General features: G+C 41.2%; 2 long non-coding RNA genes across 2 annotated transcripts; both read right to left on the minus strand.

Moving 5' to 3' along the window:
• Positions 1-1,140: 1,140 nt before the first annotated feature.
• Positions 1,141-10,092, minus strand: LOC147151953 (uncharacterized). Its single transcript, XR_015085857.1, has 3 exons — positions 10,068-10,092; positions 8,724-8,795; positions 1,141-1,230 (listed from the first exon to the last, which is right to left on the minus strand). It is a non-coding gene; the product is annotated as an uncharacterized LOC147151953 (long non-coding RNA).
• A 2,373-nt stretch (positions 10,093-12,465) lies between these two features.
• LOC147151954 (uncharacterized) lies at positions 12,466-14,222 on the minus strand. Its single transcript, XR_015085856.1, has 3 exons — positions 14,044-14,222; positions 13,441-13,529; positions 12,466-12,790 (listed from the first exon to the last, which is right to left on the minus strand). It is a non-coding gene; the product is annotated as an uncharacterized LOC147151954 (long non-coding RNA).
• Between the last annotated feature and the right edge of the window lie 3,176 nt (positions 14,223-17,398).

Below are 17,398 nucleotides of genomic sequence, written 5' to 3' on the forward strand. Positions count from 1 at the left end.
TAATTTCTTAGAATACCACCCGAATTGTTCCCTTTTATTTATTTTTTCTAAAAAATGTACTTGTCATCTTTACAAAATAAACATATTTAAAAAAAAAAAAAAAAAAGTTTTTTTTGTACCAAAAATATACCGAACCGAAGTCTCCAAAAAAACTAACCGAACCGAAATGTGATTTAGCGTACCGTTCCACCCCTACTACTTGATAGTGATGGGCATAATAGTTCTTTTCATCATCAGAATCAGTTCATCAAAAAGAACCGTTCAAAAGATTTGTTCACCGAATCGTTCAAGGGGAAGGGGAAATGCAGTACGTTCACTCACTGACTCGTTCGTGAACCGGAAGTTACGTCTCGTTATGAAATGCGCTATATAAATAAAATTGTATTGTATTGATTCCTTCATGAACGAGAAGTTACCTTACTGATTCCTTCGTGAACGCCAATAGTGTGGCAGTATGTTCATAAAATTCCTCCTCCATCTGACGCCGGCTGCTGATTGGTTGTTTGCGAAAATTGACGACATGCGCGTGGCTGAGCGCAAATGAACGAAGAAAAGAATGAATCAATTGAGGAAGATTGAGCATCCCTTGCTGACATTTTCCAGGTCTGTCCAGTATGGCACCCCAGCCTTTTGGAGAGGGATTGCTTCCAGATGAAAGCCGCAGTGTGTAATAAGGCATGTTGGGTTGGGGAGATTGAATCCAGGGACGTGAGGAGATGAGTGAATAGCGAGCTGCACTGACTGACTCGACACAAGTTCTTACCTGAGTGCAGTCCAGCGTATGAGAACTCGTATGTGCGCTGATTTCAGGGTGAGGCTGGTTGGGCCTTGGGTGATCGCAATGAGGGTGTCAGTGACTTCTGGGTAAACTACCCACTTTTTTGGGGCCGATTCCATACAATTGCTGATACGTCGTCACATCCCGAGAACACTAGAAGAGGGGCAGTGCATAGCATTTTTGAGATCCAGCATTTCTGAGATGTGGTGGATTGGAATATCTTTATATGGCTCCCCTCAGAGTCCAAACTCCTGAAACAGATTGATGACCAGCACAACCACATCATTAGCTACTGTCTTTAGGTGTGATCCTGTTTGGCAGCATGACGTAAATGTAGCATCATTCGTGTGTCTGCTTCCTCCTGTTGACATGGTGATAATGCTTCTAGGTCAGTAGGTTTGTTGCTCAGACCAAGTTAGCCTCTGATGTCAGGATATGGTGCTTTGAGCCAGCTGTGGGTGAAAATTGGTTGTTGTTACACTTCGAGATAATCTTTCCAAGGACTTTGAAAATATTTCTGAGACAAAGAGTTCTAAGAACTACTCACAGCAAGTTAGTAAAAGTAAAAGCTGTTTTCCTATCACTTTAAATGAAGTGTTCTTGTGTTAGTACCCGGTATTAAATGATTTATAACAGTTGTAATGAGAGGGTTCCCCAAACAGAATACAAAAATACGTGTACTTCTTACATGGTTATTCAATTTTGTTTGTTCAAACTGTTCATTTTCTTTCAATGGCCAAATGAAGAGGAATTTGCATACATTAGCCAGCTACAGTAGCTAGCAAGCTTGATAATCAACATGGCGAATATATGTAAAATCACTGTGCATTTACCTCACATATGGTTATTGTCTTGGCAAACTTGGAGACCTAGATACATCCAAGGGTGCCTCAGTGGCTCAGTGGTTAAGCCAGTGTCCAACCAGGGCAAACCACATTGATTAATTCGTGCCAAACAGTTCAGATTGTTGTTGTTGTTTTTTTAGCAGTGGACTCGACAACATTCTACTAAAACCAATTGAATCTGATGGTGAAGCTTGGGTACACTGCTTGAACACATTTTGAGGCATTTTATAGTACCGGGTACCCTAAAAATATTTCTGCACCTTATGTGACTTGATATCAGAAATAGCCAGTGTCTAGTAAAGGCTTTTGCAAAACAATATCTTTCACACTAGAATGATGGTAACATGTTCAAAATTATTCCTTTAGGGTGAACATATGGGTTAAGAGGCCTGAATAAGACTATTTTATGTCAGAGATCTGGACCATTTTTCAAGCAAAAAGTGACAATGACAATAAATCTGGCATGAAAATGACCTTAAAATAGGACAATGTTGTCCAAATTAAACCTCTTTAATCAAGTCAAGAAGCGAAGGTGTCATTATACAACAAGACTAAAGGAAGCTGGGCTATAACCTTTTCTGTTTTCGGCAGGTGCCGCCTTGGATTTGATGCATACCTGCTACTAGGGGCCGACCCCACCTTGAATTCATGGATTTTTAAAAACATTAGGCCCATATCCAACACCTTGTCAAAACTTTTCCAATCGTGAACAAACTGCACATTCTTCATGATTTTGCATGAATTCCCTCCTATCATTGCCCCTCACACCTGCAGCAGTGTATTGGACCCAAACCATTTCCTTCCATTTGAGGCAACATGACTTTTCCTATTGAATGACTTTATCTCAGTCCATCCCTAGCCTACAAGGTTCAGCTTCTCCCGATAGTCTCTCATGTAGAGTGCAAATGAAACAGTCTCAGAGATGCGACGTCTCCTTTTAAATAAGTGTGTCATTGCGTATTTCCCAGCAGCTGTATTACTCGATGTATGAATGCAAACGTGCGTGCGTTTGCGTGTGCGCGCGCGTGTGTGTGTAGTGTGAGGGGACGAGCAGAGATCGCTATCGCAATGATGGATTGCCAAGTGTAGCTGTAGTCTATGCCTGGCTAAAGGGTGTCCGCTAATGTATTCGCTCTCTAGAGACTGACTCTGTGTCTGCTCCACTTTTGCATTGAATGAGGGGGAAAAAATAAAATGTATTTCTGTGTACCACTTGGCCATGCAGGTACACACTCAACAATCGGCGCACCTGTACAATATGTCTTTCGGTAGAGGACCTACAAGATATGGAGAGAAGAATTCAGAATATCTTTATTACTATGGTTGTAGTTTGCAGTGGTACAGTCACTTTTCAAAGAAAACGTTTGGTACAGAAAGTGTGAATGTTAGGAATGAAATGCGTGAAAGGTGAAAAGAAAGGTGATGTTTGACATGAAAAAAGGTGACAATTGGTACATATATATATACATATATATATATATATATATATATATATATATATATATATATATATATATATATAGAGGGGCGGCACGGTGGTCGACTGGTTAGCACGTCCGCCTCACAGTGCGGAGATTGTGGGTTCAATCGGCCTCCCTGTGTGGAGTTCTCCCCGTGCCTGCGTGGGTTTTCTCCAGGTACTCCGGTTTCCTCCCACATTCCAAAAACATGCAAGTTGATTGGACTCTCTAAATTGCCCCTAGGTGTGATTGTGATTGCGGATGTTTGTCTCTGTGTGCCCTGCGATTGGCTGGCAACCAAGTAGGGTGTCCCCCGCCTACTGCCCGTTGTTCAAAATGTGATGACTGGTACGAAATGTTTGACATTTCGTATGACAAGTCTGATATGTGCTACCCCCGCACCCACCCCCCACCGCCCAAATTAAGAGATTAAAAAATCGGGGTCTTGGTACGAAAAGTGTGACCTTTGGTATTAAAAACTATGATATTTGGTCAAACGAAAGATACAAAAAGTGTGAGTGGTGTGAAAAGTTTGAAAGTTTGACATTTGGTAGAATAAATAATTTGGCTTGAAAAAGGTTTAAGCGCTATTTTCCCGATGGCACATATTCCAAATGAATATATTGTAGATAACATTACGTTTTCTATTTGCATTCATTCATTCATTCATTATCCCTACCGCTTATCCTCACAAGGGTCACAGGCGTGCTGGAGCCTATCCCAGCTGTCTTCGGGCAGTAGGACACCCTGAATTGGTTGCCAGCCAATCGCAGGGCACACAGAGACAAACATCCGCACTCACAATCACACCTAGGGGCAATTTACACAATCAACTTACCATGCATGTTTTTGGAATGTGGGAGGAAACCGGAGTACCCGGAGAAAACCCACGCAGGCACGGGGAGAACATGCAAACTCCACACAGGGAGGCCGGAGCCGGGATCTAACCCACGACCTCTGAACTGTGAGGCGGATGTGCTAACCAGTCGACCACCGTGCCGCCGTTTTCTATTTGCAGATATTTGAAATGTTTTTTTGATTTTTTCTATAATTAATGTGTCGAACTGGGAGGGCTTCACGGGTCTTCCCATTTCCCCCCCAGATCAACTTCCATGGTCATGATGAAACGTAACTGAAAATAATCACTAGGGTTTGTAGTTCTAGATCTCTTTGTCACAACTCAGTAACAAAGAGTGGCAATTAAACAGCATCAATGCCACATAAAATATGTCAACTTTGAAATCACATTACACGGCATGTGTGCTTTATTATTATTCATAACAGCTACATTGTGTGCAATCCAAAAGGGACAAAATGAGATTTAGCGAGTGAACGCTGCGATAAAAGGCAGCGGTGCAGTGAGGAGCACTCGTAGTGCCCGAGATAAGGCCGGCATCTTAAAAGCCGCTGAGAACAGCGCAGATAAGCTTAATGAGCAAGAAGCAGAAGCGCATTTAAGCTCGATGCCTTGCCTCCAACATAAACACAAGATGGTACGCAGCATTCATCATTCATGTCACGGCTCATCTATGCTGACTGAAAGGAAAACAAACACGCTTGCACACGCCAGCATGCGATCAACATGAAGGACCTCAAAGTACCGCCACAATTTTATCATATTTGTAATTATTTGCTCCAAAGTCCAAACTGTCACTAAGCATTTTTTTAAAGTGCAGACAACAATTATTTTTTTTGTTTTGTTTTTGTTTTTTTTAGAATTGGCAAAAGCAGTCAAAGTGGTCTCATAGGATAATGTGAAACTATAAAACACTCCAAGCGGTATAAATGTGTGATGCTTGGAATCACATTTTGATTGAAAAAAGTAGTTTGATGTTTGGTACAAAAAAAGTTTGACATTTGGGAGGGTCCAACCGGCCCGGCCCAGTGACGGACTGCCCAGCTCTGCATGTATATAATCTTACACAGTATTCGTAAGCGTATGCTCGAGATTAAAAAAAAACAAAAAAACATGGCATTCAGAACTGCTGGGTCTGCCGTTGTTGCATTATAGCTACAATCTTTCTCACTATCGCTCACATTATTTTCAAATGCTGATGTCACGTGATCAGAAATCAGCTTTAGCAAAGGGAATCAAGGTCATGCCAGAAAATCGCGAGGCACGAGAATGTGAATCTCGCGAGAGCGAGCAGACGACAGTTTGCAAATGGCAGTAGCAACGAAGTACAACTCCATTAAAAAAATATGGAGGCATTAAAAAAAAAAGAAAAAATACTGTATTTTCCAGACTATAAGCCACTACGGTGTACAAGTTGCACCAGCCATAAAATGCATAATAAAGAGGTAAAAAAACATATATGTCGCACTGGAGTATGAGTCGCATTTTGGGAGGAAATTGTGCGCTTAGTACACATCATTTCCACCGAGCTACGATGGTAACATTTAGCTAACATTCACACATGTAGCATACAAGAAAGTTACTGTAAGATAACTTTAAACTCACCAAAACGGTTGTAGATCGATTAAATAAGTCTTTTATTTATCGACCATGCAGAATGTTTCCATGTCTCCAAAAGTATTTATGTATTCGGTCGTAATTATGTCTTCTCCCCTCCGTGCTGAGTGTGCTCCTTCTTACGTGTGTGGCTGCATGATACAATACCCCAGCCAGAGGCAGGCAACTGCCTGTTTGTGGTTCATTCTTGTTCAACCATCGTCTGTAAGTAACTTAGACAATTGTGTGTAATGAGCATGCAACATTTGTATAGGAGCTGAATTGTGGATGATTGTACTGTTTTGTTGACTGAACATACTAGTCGCTCCGCCCATGGATTGGTACAAAACGCTCACAATATGGCATAGTACAAAAAAGGTGACGTGTGGTACTTGTAGATCAAAATGTGATACAAAAATTATTCAAAATGTTATTGGTAAGAACAATTTTATATTTGGTTTGACTCAGACGAACAAGGATAGAACGGTAGGGGGCCATTTTCCTCATTAACAAGAGGCGTTATTCATGGAGTCACTTATTTCCTCATTTCTCCCAGATTTAGTGATGAAATAGAAAATGACAACTCTTTTCATCTTCCCAATCAAAAAATATATAAAATGAACTTGTTAGTGAAAACATGGCCATCCCGGCCCAACCATCTCTTTAATTTGCGGCCCAAATTGTACCGCTTTTGTGGTGTTGTCATCATGTGCGCACACATTGTGATACAACCAGAGAATCTATCAGTGTTCAACACAGAGCCTCCTTTTCTTAGGTGTCTCTGGAGGACTTTCCGGCAGGGCTTTGTGTGCCTTACACATGTTAGAACTTCTCTCATCATTGCTCTTCTAATCATCCAGCAGATAAGGGCATGCTTTTGTAACACCACCCCCCCCACCCGCCGCAAAATAAAATATATATTTTTCAAATGTAATGAGCAACACACAAGCATAGAAAAAAAAGGTAATGACTTTTTTGTGAACATTCCCTTAGCAGCCATGTCATTAAGCGGGAATTAAACTATTGTCGTGATTTCAGTTGGCAAGTCAAATTGCAATGTGATTTGGGCCAAAATAAGCAACAAATGTGGTTGGTTGTGGTGAGATCCAAACTGGCACACCACTATACAATAAGTGTACCCTCTTAAAAGGTTCATATGGGACTTATTAATCGGTTATTAATAGTGTTATATTAATAATAAATCAAACAACGGTTTTCAACACTATGATACAAAATGTGAAACTTATTCTACCAAATGTGCTTTTAGTTTTCCAACTGTACGCTATGTTTTTACAGCAAATGTAAAACGTTTTGTACACACATCCAAGTCTTCAAATGTTTAGATTTCGTATCTAATGTCAAACCTTTGGTAACAAGCATCACATTTTCACACTAAATGTCCAACTTTTCCTACTGAACATCAAACCTTTCATAAAGCATCAAACGTCAAACTTTTTATACCAAGCAAAACTTTCATTCAACAAAACGTTTCATTTAGAACACCACATTTTTCCTATCAATCCGAGTTTTCACACTGAATGTCAAACGTTTCCCACCATCCAACTTTTCAGGCTGAATGTCGAATGCTTCCCACGAAAGTCCAACTTTTCATATCAAACATCAAACATCTGGTAAGAAGCATCACATTTCTTATATTAAACATCCAACTTTCGGAGTGAATGTCAAACTTTCCCTATCAAACATCAGACATACCAAATGTCACTTTTGGTTTTCGTAAAAGTGTTAGGCTTTTTGTTTTTGTACCAAATGTCACACATTTTGAGACGAAACATCCAACTAGATGTACAATAAATAATAATAAGATAAATACTATACCATTCTATCTTTATAACCAAAATGCTAACGTGATACTACAACTGCAAAGCCTTAGTGACTATCCATGGCACTACCAAGTCACCCAAACGTTTGTGGTCCCTTTTTGCTTCCTTCCCGAGACCTCAATTCCAGTTGACTTGTGAGAAGACGTTTATCGGCTACCCTCAGGCCAACCGTGTTAATCCCACAGAAAAAGACGTCATGAAATGGAAGCGCAGCGAGGGATTATGGGAAGGGAAGCGGCATCATCCACTCCGGCTGAGAAGCGAGTAACGTTGTCGGTCAGGTGAGAATAGAAAATAGTAGCGACGTATGAATTAACCATCACAGGAAGCACCAAAGCAAACGAGATATGCTTTTAACATTAACCACATGGCAACATGATCCGTGTTGAGTTTGGTGTGTGTGTGTTTGGTTCCCACCGCACTTGGTGCCTTAACTCCTCCCGCCCAAGCGAGACATCCGCTGCGTTAATGCCACCCCTGTGAAACGCTCGCTTTCCAGTTTCACACCGCATGCTTTTTGTACTGGGAATTGTCCATTCATCTTAGTGGGACTACGCTCTGAGACTTTCTACATTTATTCATGCTCACTTCGTTTGGGGTGAAAAAAAGCCACTCATTGTTGCCAAACAAAAGTTTGATTCATGTTTGTCCCATATTTTTCCGATTTTTTTTTTTTAGAAGTTGGATTTGAAGCATTCATTTAACGGTGTTATATGCTGCTTCAACTGCAACTATTTTTTAGCTAAAGGAAACTTCCCATCTTCCTTTTGCTGTTGTTGAAACAAATAACATTTGCATTCTCTGATGAGATAAAATAGTCGTCAATGCGAATTTAAAAGTATTTATTGCCAAATATCAGACTTCTTGTATCAACCAAATGTCAAAATTGTGTTACAAAGGTCAGACTTTTTAGATCTGATGTAATGTTTGATTAATTTTTGTCACAAACTTCAAACTTTTCTTATGTGGGATAAAAAAAAAATTGTACTGAATGTCAAACATTTTGTTCTGAATGTCAAACTTTGTGTGCTGAATTTCAAACTTTCCATGAAAAAACTTCAGAGTTTCCCTACCTAAGTTCCCAATTGTACCAAATGTCAAGGTTTTCACACCAAAAGCCCAAGATATATAATTAAAGTGGAAGTCAAGTCCCCATAAATTCTTTAGAATAATATGTTCTATGCGGCCCCACTAGTCTAAACATGGCATTCTGATTAATATTGTGTTTGAGGAATATTAAGTTAGCAGCAAATTCCATTACAGGTGCCTGCCATTTTGCCACTTACAGTCGACAGAAAATGACCTCAAAGTTGCTCACGGTCCAGCTAAGAACCAATCACAACTCACCTGTTTTCTGGGTTTGGTCACGTGACGCTGAGCCCTTAGGCACTCTGATGTCATTTTCAGTCGACGGTCGTCCTGAGAAGAGTAAAACAGGTGGATTTTGCAGATTAATTTATCTTCCTCAAATGCAATATTAATCACAGTACTGTGTTTAGATTAGTGGGGGCGCATAAAACATACATACATACTACACATCCCACTTTCCGTACCTAAGGTAAAAATGGTCAAACCCAATGTCAAACTTTTCATACCTAATACCCTTCGTTTGAATCAAATGCCACGCATACTCAATGGAAACTGAATAGGAAGTGGGCCATTTTGCTTTGATGCAGCCAGTTTGGGGGAAATTCCAGGGCTCTTACGCTTAAATAAGACACAAACTGAAGGAGGTGACAATGTGATCTTTTGACTGACATGGTCAGCAGTTTCTTGGAACCCATTTCCAGTCTCAGAACTGTCTGGACAATCAAAACAATGAGGAGATATTCCTTAAAAGAAAGCTACGTAAGAGTAAACAACTCCTTTGGGAATTCCCATTCAAATGAGTCATCAAAATGTCCAAAAGTTTGATGATGATTCTGTCACCATGCAATAAGGGGCTGCAGGAGTGTTTTTCCACCCAGCACTTATGTACAATGATTACGACTATCTGAACCTGGAAGCAAATTATAAGCCCCCTACCACTGAATACTACCTAATGAACTGAAACGCTTGTGTTGTTAAATATTGCTCTGCTTCCCTTTTTTCCCCTTAATTGCGCATTAACGGCCAGCGTGCTGAGCGTGTCTGTAAATAACGAGCCTTTTGGGAGAGGAAGTTCACGGCAGGCTGGCCTATCGATCTTACTTCGAGTCGAGGGGAGTGTGGGAGGTGGAACTGCCACACGTGAGTTTTTTGCTGGTGACTGTTCGCCGGGCTAATTGCTGCAGTGCGACCGACCGAGTGCAGGGAAAACGGAGCAACGGGCTAATCAAAGTGGGTCGTGTCATTTTTAAAATTGGGCCAGAATCGAGAGTCGTGAATTGGAAATGACAAACTATTTCTGGAGTTTGTGATGTCAAATCATGCATCTTCACTAGATCTCATTTCGACAAAGGATTACCCCGTGTGGCACATCAGAGGTGTAGAGACGTTAAATACAATGACAATATGGGACATTAAAGGTAACTATAATGTAACTATGGTGCATTTGATGCATATTAAATGTGTACTGTAAATATGATAAATGACAGGTATACAGTACAATAAATATGACAAATATAGTACTTTGTAAGTTAGAGGCCATAAATACATGAACTCATTTACTGTCAACCATTTTCAAAGCAGAGTTCCCCGTATTGAACTTACCAAAAGAAAGAGTAGACTCTCTTCTTTCACCAGAAAGTTTGGTTCTACCTTTTTCCGCGACCAAAAACACTGGTTTCTGACCAAAAAGCTGAGGAAACGTACCACAGTTTAAAAAGAAAAAGAATCATGTTAAGCAGAAAAGTGACTTTGACGCTAAAATATTATATATACATATAAATAAATATAAAATATTATACAGCTTTTGTGACACTTCAAATTATAAAATAACAAAAACAAGACTGAAAATGAGCTTTTCCCTAAACTTGCCTAAATTTCATGTTGGCATTTCTCTCTCATGATCGACGTGACAAGCCGAGATCCACTGCCTAATCATTATCTGTGACCGAAAAGCTGCGCTTATCTCAAATCCAGAGCGATGGAACGCTCCCATCTACCGGCATCTGTTAGTCATTACAGCCCTTTACAAACCTGAATTTTACAGACGCCTGCCTACCCACTGACAAACGTACATGAAGAATATATGTGTTTGTGGCAGTAAACAGTTGGATCCCAGTTGACCAACAAAAATGTCCAGGGCAGTGAATGAGTTAAATATGATGTAAATTACAATTACAATAGAGGTACTTACATGAAATATGATGTAATTTCACTACATTAGTGGTAGCTAGACATTAAATATGATGTACTATAACGATGAGAAATGATCAAATTATAGGTGTATAATTATTAAAAATGATTTATAGTATAATTATTAAATATGATTGGCCAGCCCAAACCAAAGTGGCGCCCTTGGCAAGAGTCTTCTAAGGCTAGTGTAATAATATGTGTTGCTGCTGCACTGTTTGTGTTTAATCTGTTGCTTGAAGGGATTTATAGCTCCGCAATATACACGCTATTTAGCATTAGTCTGAAGCAAGCAGACAGACAGGCTAAACTAAGTGGTTGATTTTAAATGCACAAAGTGTAATTAGCTTTTTTAATGATCTTTAGTTTGACAGTAAACTTCAACTTGCCGTCCCTTTTTTCACCATTTGCCAAACTGCTGCTTCCTGTTCATTTCCGCTATGCAGCACTTATAGCTCAAGTCTGGCCAGTCAAACCAATAAATCGGTCAAACAATGGCTCGTATCTCAAAAACCTGGACATCGGTCGTATCTCAAAGCACCCCTGTACATTTTGGCTTCCTAATAATACCCCTTCTAGCAGTTTTCACTTTTTTGTAGCCAAACTGAAGGCTAAACTCCGTGTGTCCAGTTTGAGTGCAGACCAGTTGTAGGGGGATATCCTCACAACCTGCTTTGCGCCGTCTCCCAGGAAATACACACATTCGTAAAACTGGTTTCCTCTGTAATCATTCACCTGTTTGAAGTGGGAGAGGGCAGCCAAGTAGCTCGTGTTGCGGTTTACAGAGCGGCACCGCAGGGGGGCCGGGCCTCTGATGTCAGCGGGGGCCCATCCAGGTGGTCGGACCACCGCCGTCTCCTCGTCAAGCAAGTTGCGTCGACAACATGAATGGAATCAAAGTGAGGTCGAGTCGGGACGTCTCTGCCACTTTCCATATCGAGTCTTAGCCGGATGTTTATAGAGTTCACAGAAGTGTTCCTTGTAGCTTACACTTATCTTTCTCATGCAGACCCCCTGCTTTGGGTCGGGCGGAGGGGGTCCCTGCCGGCCTCCTCCGCAGCTTGTTAGACAATCAGCTGCCAGCTCAGCTTGCCCGATGCAATCTTCTCCCCAAAATGGCTCCAGAGTGGCAGCTTAGAGCTGATTTCCAGGTGAATTACCAGCAAACATACACTTGCTGGAGTTGCTAAGTAAAGCAGTGCATGTGACATTTTATGTTGAAAATTCCTTTGATTGACGCTTGACCCGTAGCTCTGTTGTTGCCATTGGCAAGCTTGCATCACTTGCTTTTAAGGTCTCTTTGCTATCGGTGGACCAGCCTTGATGCATCTATCGTTTTAGGATAGCGTCAGAATAGCATCAATTCACCACTGCTTTGATCATTAAAGACGATTAGGTAATTTCTGTTTAAAATCATTTTCACTGGCTTCATACTTCAACAGCAGTTGTGTTGTTCCTATGGCAACCCCAGATCTCTTGCTCTTTAATCCACTTTCATATCAGGGGACCAGCCTTGACACATTTGTGTCACTTTATAACTACTTTGATCATTAAATCTCCTTTGGTAATAATGTTGAAATCGTGTTGGTGAGCCTGATGGAATGTGATGATGAATAGCATCTCAGTTGTTGCCATGGTAACCTCAGATCCCCAACTGCAAACATGGGCAAAGTATGGCCCGATGGCCACATCTGGCCCGCCCTCGCAGTGACCATGAACGCATGAAGTAAAACATAAAATATGTGGTGCTTTAATTTTGAAAGTTATGCTATCAGGTTTCACGTGGTTGAGGACCCAAAAGCAGGGAGGCAGGAGAAGCAAGGTGCGCTGAACAAAACAATATATGACCAAAAACAAAACCAAGGATACTGCTGTAAGACTTGAAAATGAAATCAACAAAGTCGTCAAAATCAAAACTCAAAGAAAAAAGAAACACTAGGAAAAAAAAAAACATTCACCAGGACAACTAACAAAGACTTGAGACAGCATCATTGGCATTGACAATGATCCGAAGAAGACTGAACGAAAGCGGGGCACTAAATACAAACAAACTGACGTGACAATGACTAACACCTAGATGAGACTGAAGTGGCAGAGGGAGCTGATTGGAAGACACAAGCACAGGTGGAACCATTAACCTAACAAGACAGACATGGACAAAGGAACACAAGGAAAACATGAAACTAAATTCAAAATCAAAACCAAAATGAAAGATGGATCAAGACACAGTGGTCCAGCTAGTTCAATGTGGACTCAAATGTCTTTTTAAACCTGATGCATATTATGCTGGGCGGCACGGTGGTCGACTGGATAGCATGTCCGCCTTACAGTTCAGAGGTTGTGGGTTCAGTTCCGGCCCCGACCTTCCTGTCTGGAGTTTGCATGAGGGCTGTCCCAAACAGTTATTTTACTCCCCATTAATCTATCGACAATTATTTCCGATTAGTCGATTAGTCTAACAATATTTTTTTCAACCAATCCAGCAAGGTTTGGGTTGACAATTATTGATTTACAAAACCACTTCTGAACACTTTTTAAAATTCTTTACTAAAGTAAAAAAAAAAAACTTTTGAAATTGAATGAACACTCATCTCTTTTAGGCAAGCATCATGACGCGTGAACAAGAATGACGTACTTGTCTGTCCATGCATTACAGTGAAACAATGTGTGAGCTTAAGCAGTCCAAATATAACTAAAAAATAAATAACTCAGAAATAAAGTCCAATGAGAAACACCCTCCACAAATGCAATGGGCCTCGTGTTCTGGACAATCATATTTTAAGGATACCTTGTGTGATTTCCGATGCTCTTTCTGGTGTGCATTCCTCTTTTATTTTTTTTGATGGGGGTGACTGTGTAACATCAGTTTGCTTTCACCTTAAAAATAGACAGAAAAAGCAGAGCGCATACTGAAATGCATCGCAATGATTTTGAAAAGCCATACATATATTAGTGCAGTCACGGACTATGGTAAGCAGGCCAGTGTTTCCTCTAGGTTTTTTTGTTTTTGTTTTTTTTAAGCAGCGGAAGCAGGACATTGTCCTAAATACGATGTGCATGCTGTGTTGCGCCCGGGGTCCGCACAAAGACAGTGAGACCGAGAGCTTTCCGGGACAGCAGCAGTTTAGATGTATAAACAGATGTCGCGTGTTACCGTTTGTGGATACATAAAGAAACGGAACCAGTTACTTGCTGCAAGCACCAACACAATTTGACTGGAATGAAATAGCTAACGTGAGCCCCATAATGCACAAAGCTGAAACACAACACAGTAATTTTGACTGCAACCCGCTGCTTCGAGAAATTTAACGATGCTCGTTAATAATACGTCGCACATAACAGCAACTTCAGTAAAACCGGGTCGTATTAGTAGTCGCTTAGCTGAACTTACGATCCTCTAGCTTTTTGCTTTCTGTCGTCTTCCAGCAGCACCTGGGTGACATCGCTTCAGGTGTTCGTTCATCACTCGTCTTTACAAAGGATACAGACGAGCAACTCATTTGACTTTTCGTTGAAATATGTCCATACTTTCTACTTTCTTATTCGCTTTTTAGCTGCCTCGTGATGCCGTTCTCCTCTTCGCCGCCCTGAACGCACGAACCGGCGCGCCGCTGCCATTTATGCTGTTCTCCTTTTTTTTTTTTTATTGTTGTTCTCCTTTCTTTTCTGCTGTGCGCTCTTGTTTACAACTGGCGTTATACACGTGTTGACGTATTTACGTCATCATACTCTTCGTCTACGGTATGTTGTGTGGGCCGACGTATTTACGTCATCGGTGACGTCGACTATGTCGACTAGCCGGGACAGCCCTAGTTTGCATGTTCTCCCCGTGCCTGCGTGGGTTTTCTCTGGGTACTCCGGTTTCCTCCCACATTCCAAACACATGCATGGTAGGTTAATTGGACACGCTAAATTGCCCCTAGGTGGGATGTTTGTCTCTGTGTGCCCCGAGGTTGGCTGGCAACCAGTTCAGGGTGTCCCCCGCCTACTCCCCGATGACAGCTGGGATGGACTGCCGCACACCCGTGACCCTTGCGAGGATAAGCGGATGGATATTATGCTTTCTTTTTATGTGCACAAAAGTGTACACGAGGAAGCGAACAATCGTTCCAGTTTCTCATGTGGCCCCTTTGCAACTTGTGTCTGCAGCGTTTACCAACAGAACAACTTTTTCACTATATTAAGTGACATTTTCGACCCCTCTAGCAACATTTTGTTTCCCTAAAAAAGAGACTAACAAAAATGCCTACGATAGTCCAAACGTTCGCAACATTTTTATTTCCTGCACGGTGGAGGGAAGAGGGCTGGATTTGGCCTGATAATACTGTATGCAAAGCTACAGTTTTGTATACTGTATGTATTGAGTGCATTGTAAGTCATCAGTGTATCATTCATCACTGTCAATAATATACTTCCGACCTAGCTATTTGGGAGTTCTGACAAGTAACGGCTCATATGAGTTGCCGCTTGGTGCACAAAATTAATGTTATAATTTTCGAAATGTAAGGATGGAATTTTAATGACTGCTTATAATTTTGTCATTATAACTGCATACTATATTTTCCACACATAGCAATTTATTGAACCAAGATGATATGTTTTTTATAAATTCATCATCGACAAAGTTGAGGTTAGCCTGTTGGCTTGGCCCTCAGCAAGCATTCTAGTTTCTCATGTGGCCCCTTTGCAAAATTAATTTCTCACCCCTGCACCACTGTGTTGCCCGCTTTTATATCATTTGGACCAGCCTGGACGCATCTCATGTTACTGTCCCAGGCACCAATTTATTATTATTATTATTTTTTGCATAATCTTTTTTGTCCTTTTTCTCGGGTTCGCAAGGTAATTTGGGTTGGAAATGAGCAGGATGCACATTTTCAAGCTATTTTTGTTGGTTAGACATGCCTGTTATTTTGAACGAGTAAGCTTCTCATTAATATTCAAAAATACTTTATATGTAAACAATGTTTCCTCCAGTTGGGTCTGTGTTCCCCTTAATTTGATATGTATAACAGCTTTCCTCACATTGGTCAGTTCCCGATATGTGCGGGTCCTGTGTCCAACTTGTCTCTTCGTTGTGTCGACTCAGTTGAAATTCCATCGGTAGTTCGGTCGGCCACGGTGCGCTCTGAGCCTGCCATGGTAGCGCACAGGCCCCGGGTCATCCTAGAGGAAAATTTTTCCTCCTTTCTTTTTTCTGCGTCTACCTCCATGATGTGACCTCGCGGCCGCCCAGCAAGCCCTTTGGGGATGACTGACCACAGAGCCTCACTCTCCATATGGTTCTCAGTCATACTTATTTTTTCTCAATATACCGCCATGGTGACGCCCGCAACCTCGTGGCTGCCCAGAGATCACACTAAGTCTGACTTTGAAGTCTGAATTTGTGTCAATGTGTGGCTGTGTGGCTCAAAATCCAGAAATGAATTTGTTGTATGTGTGTCTACAAAAATAAACTGAAGCAATATATTCAAGTCCTTAGAGGTTGGCAGCTAGTGAAAAGCTAAAACTTTGATGTAGGTGCATTGTCATGGTCAGACATTTTTTTCATAGTTTAGTGCGAGCATAGCAACCATGAATTGGGCAGTGACAAATCTTCATCAAAACAACGCCGTAATCAAATGTGTACGTATTTTCAGACCTTTGCCTTTAAAAGTGTATTGCATTCAAACCACACCTGCTATATCTCTCTTAAATATGAGTGGACTAGCCTGGACATATCTAGTGTTAAAGCAAAACTCACTTAATGGCTACATTGGCCCTTTAAAGCATGTTTTTTTCATAATTGATGTTGAAATCCTTTTGGTAGCTATGATCCTTGACTAGTATTCGTTCTATTGATGGATTGATCATTTTTGACTCCTCTATTAATTTTATTAATTATTTTATTAATTTCATTAATCGCCACTGCACTAGCCTTTCTCTTTAAATCAATGGCACCATCTAGAAGAGTAAAATATCACAAGTGCTTCATGATGGTTCATTTTACCATCACTAGAACTTGTTGCCATTGCAACGACTGGATCACCTGCTTTTTAGCCCACTTTAATATTAGTGGACGAACTTGCACACAACTTGTATTGAAGCTAGTATCTACTCGTATGTTAACTTCACTTCATAACTACTTCAGTCTTTAATGCGGATTTGGACCCAAAAACCATTGAGAGCCCCTGTTCTACAACATATTTGCTGTGTATAGTCGCCAGTACAGTAAGTACAACACGGGCTAGGTGGCCATCTGTAATTCCGGGAGATTTCCGAATGGCCGGTCCATTTCAGGGCCTGTTGAACAGTCGACGACGTTTTGGCATGTGACTGCCAACGGCCGAACCGCCCCACCCTCCACGCCTCCGTCCCATGACTATGAATATTCCCAGCCAGAATTTTGGTGCCAGTGCGTCCCTGATGTACAGTATAATAGTTAGCATGCACCAAAAAAATGGATGGTGGAGGTTAATTTGTGGATGGTCACTCATTGAGCGAGTACAAAGACAGTGGCGCCTTTTTCCATGTACGTGCAAAAGAGGGAATAATGACGCTATTACGCGGGAGAGTGCAAAACTGCCAAACAGCTTGAAAGCTTGTAATCGCTTCTGGGAGACCTCTCGCTGAAAGCTATTTCCGTACAAAGGATTCCAAAGGGGCTACGCATATAGAAGGCAAATAAAAAACACATGCACCCTATTATTGCTATCGTCGTCGAGGCTGGGAACAGAATCCCAAAGTCCGGGGGTATTTCCCAAAAT

This window comes from Filicampus tigris, chromosome 2, assembly GCF_054856515.1.
Source record: "Filicampus tigris isolate MCC_2025a chromosome 2, RoL_Ftig_1.0, whole genome shotgun sequence".
Taxonomy (NCBI): domain Eukaryota; kingdom Metazoa; phylum Chordata; class Actinopteri; order Syngnathiformes; family Syngnathidae; genus Filicampus; species Filicampus tigris.